This window comes from Amborella trichopoda, chromosome 13 (assembly GCF_054954075.1).
Source record: "Amborella trichopoda isolate Santa Cruz 75 chromosome 13, AtrichopodaSantaCruz75HAP2 v2.0, whole genome shotgun sequence".
Taxonomy (NCBI): domain Eukaryota; kingdom Viridiplantae; phylum Streptophyta; class Magnoliopsida; order Amborellales; family Amborellaceae; genus Amborella; species Amborella trichopoda.
The window spans coordinates 9333920-9337747 of NC_142348.1; the positions used below are offsets into that span (position 1 = coordinate 9333920).

General features: G+C 35.8%; 1 pseudogene; it reads left to right on the forward strand.

The window, feature by feature from the left end:
• Positions 1-2823: 2823 nt before the first annotated feature.
• Positions 2824-3621, forward strand: LOC105421711 (rust resistance kinase Lr10 pseudogene; annotated as a pseudogene).
• The last annotated feature ends 207 nt before the right edge of the window (positions 3622-3828 follow it).

The window sequence follows — 3828 nt, forward strand, 5'->3', positions numbered from 1 at the left end:
AAGGCCATCGTTAGATTCGAGAGGAAAATTCAAAGCCCGTGGGTACTCCTCTTGTTGCTCATTTCAAATTGTCGGCAGCATTATCTCCAAGTTCAGATGCTGGAAGGAATACATTCTACGTGTTCTCTATACGAGTACAGTTGGAAACTTCATGTATGCAATGATTTGCACTCGTCTAGGTATTTCTCATGTCATTAGTGTTGTTAGTAAGTATATGGCTAATCCAAGAAAGGAGCATTGACATGCGGTAAAATGGATTCTTCGCTACCTAAGGGGTACATAAGATGTAGGTCTGGTCTTTGATAAAGATAACGAATTTGGTGGTTGATGCTGACTTTTCAGGTGATTTGGATTGTAGAAGATCTACTGCAGGTTATGTATTTACACTTGTAGGAACTCCGATCAGTTAGAGGTTGATGCTATAAACCGTTATTGCCTTGTCTACGACTGAAACAAAATACATGGCAGTTACTAAGGCTGTAAAAGAATCCATTTGGCTTAAAGGGCTTGTAAGTAATTTGAGGTTACAACAGAAAGGGATTATTACAATACATTTGACAAAGAACCAAATATATCATGCAAGGATAAAATATATTGATGTCAGGTATCATTTTATCCATGGGATAATAACTTAAGGAAATATCTTTTTTATTGAAGATTGACATTGAAAAGAATGTTGCAGATATATTGACAAAGCTGGTTCTATTATAGAAGTTCAAGCTATGCTTGCACTTAATTAATGTATCGCCATGGTAAACACCTATAGGGTGCGTGTGGAGAAGACAATGAATTTTATTTTTAGAATTTAAGCCAAGGTTGAGATCTGTTGATAATTATCTTGTATTCTTAATCCCTATTATATGGGATTAGATTCCTTTTAACTTGGGTCTCTTAGTTTTTAGGTATATGCTTCAAGACCCAAATCAATGGTGCCCTGACTGATAAGGAGGTGTGATGTAAAATATAACAAGGGATGAAAGTCCTTGGAACTCCTTGCAAAGCCCAGTTTTATATAAAAAACCATTATTTCTATTATATGAAACTTAAGGAGGAATTTGTCCCTCTATATTTTGGAGTCATAATAATAGATTTTAACTGACACATTTGAGATGGCTAGGACACACTCTCCTCTTGGCTTTTGTCGCATGAATTTCTTGAGTCTACTTCTTTGAGACTCAAGGATTTGCACTGTTTATATGTGTCTTTTTTTCAAGAATTTGGCTTGAGGATGAGAAAGTCACCCTCTGAGTTTTGAAAAGTAAGTGTGTCAAAGCGTAAAAGAAGCAAAGTCATAGACAAATGTGAATTATTTGCGAGGTAAGAAATTTCTCTCTACTCCATATTTATTAGCTATTAGGTTATTGTTTCCATTGTGGCTCGCCCTCCAAGCCAACAATGTACATAACAAGATCTTTATATTTCTAATCTAATTTTGTGGAATATTGAGAAACATTCTTAGTGATGTCATCATGGTTGGACATATAAGTATGTACTAAGTAATTAACATTTTTAATTAACTATATATTCTATTCTCCTCTTTATAATATTTATTTTGGAATGCTATTTTGCCAGTAATTGATAATAGGTCTTTCTCTCTCTCTCACATCCCAATTATGTCTATATTTAAACTTCAATGACTATCTGATTGGATGGATAGATTTTTTATGTTTAGTATAAATTGTACATATTTCGAATGAATAATCCAAATCAATGACCTTGAGTTTGATAATAGTACTCCTGAAAAATTCATAAAAGAAGTAATATCTTGGAGAAATGTGAATCATTTCGTGGGGTCAGAAATTTCTATCTTCTCTATATTTATTGGTTGTCAAGTTTAAGTTTTTTCGTTGCGACTTGCCCAACAAGTAAATGATGTGTATAACAAGATCTTCATTTTTCTAATCTAATTTTGTGGTTTATTGAGAAACATTCATGGCGATCTCATCATGGTTTGACATAGAAATATGTAGTAATTATTTTTTTTTTAATTTTTTTATCAGTTACTCATTTTATTCTCCTCTCTCTAATGTTGTTTATCTGGATTGCTAATTTGCAGGTAATGACAGAGGCAGCAAAAATCTCTTCTCTCTCTCTCTCTCTCTCTCTCTCTCCCAAAGTATGCCTATTATTCGAACTTTACCTTCGACTGTCTAATTGATGGACGAATCTTTGATGTTTGGGGCAAATTTCTCTTATTTTGAATGAATAATCCAAATCAATGACCTTCTTTCTCTCTCTCTCTCTGTCTATCATCCGTATTATTCCAGCTATTCTGACTTCTCCAATGACTATCTAATTGGATGGATATATTTTTGATGTTTAGTGCAAATTTCACTTATTTAGAATGAATAATCCAAATCAATAACCAAGTTAAATAATAATAATAATCATCATCATCCGATCCTTACCTCAACTATTTGGGGTTGGTTACACGAATCTTGTTCCACCAGTTTAGGATTCAAGAAAATATGTAGATTATACTGACCGCCTACTAACGCTATCCTCCTCTTTTATTTGGGCTTGGGACCAGCATGACCTTCCATGTTGGAGTTTGAAAAATTTATTTATCATCCTCCGATATTATCCTTACAAACTTTTGATTCCTACCCATATCTCACAGATCTCACTCTTGCTAGACATCTTGCCACTATGCCATTGTTGCTCATAAATGTTTTATCTCTTCTTACATGTGTTTCAATTGCAATGGGAGCAATACTAATTGTAACAATAGCAGCTGTCAAGACGTCCAAAGGAACATTAAGAATGTCCAAAGGAGTTAAGGGCCAGAATGTTGAGGAGTTCCTTAATAATTATGGAAATTAAATGCCCACAAGATACTCATATAAGGACATCAAGAAAATGACCAACAACCTGAGAGAAAAGTTAGGTCAGGGAGGCTTTGAAAGTGTTTACAAGGGTAAACTCATTGACGGGCGCCTCATTGCTGTAAAGGTGCTAGTAGAACCAAAGGGTAGTGATGCAGAATTTACTAATGAAGTGGCAACCATTGGCTGTATACACCACATAAATGTGGTTCGCCTTATTGGTTTTTGAGCAATGTTGGAAAAGAGCACTTATATATGACTTCATGCCCAATGGATCGCTTGAAAGATTCATTTTCTTTGACAAACCGTGAAGCCACAGCCTCCATTGGGAAACACTGCACAAAGTAGCACTTGGTACAAGTCGTGGGCCAAGTATTTGCACCGTGGTTGCGAAAATCGCACACTCCATCTCGACATCAAGCCTCATAACATTTTGTTGGATGAAGATTTTTGCCCCAAGATTTTTTATTTTGGTCTCGCAAAGCTATACTCCAACAATTTAAGTGTAATAGCACTAACTGGCGTGCCAAGAATGATCGGTTACATGGCTCCTGAAGTATATTCAAGATTATTTGGGGTTGTTTCACATAAATCAGATGCATATAGCTTTGGAATGTTGCTTTTGGAAATGGTTGGTGGGAGAAAGAATTTTGATCAACAAGCGACTAATTCTAGCGAGGCATACTTTCCAGATTGGGTATATTCTCACCTTGAATGTGGAGGAGATCTTGAATTGGGAGATATCAAAAGAAAGGAAAAGAAAATGGAAAAAAGGATGATTGTGGTTGGTTTCTGATGCATACAGACCAACGCTGCTGACCGTCTAAGTATGATGAAGGTGGTTGAAATGCTTGATGGTAACTCGCAAACTTTAGTTTTACCTCCTAAGCCATCATTCTCCTCTCCAAAGAGGAGATCTTCCCTTGAGTCTCTATTCGAAGATTCTCGCCATACAGAATTGCCCACATTGTCATAAGGGCGTAATAACCCTCGGAGGTATAAA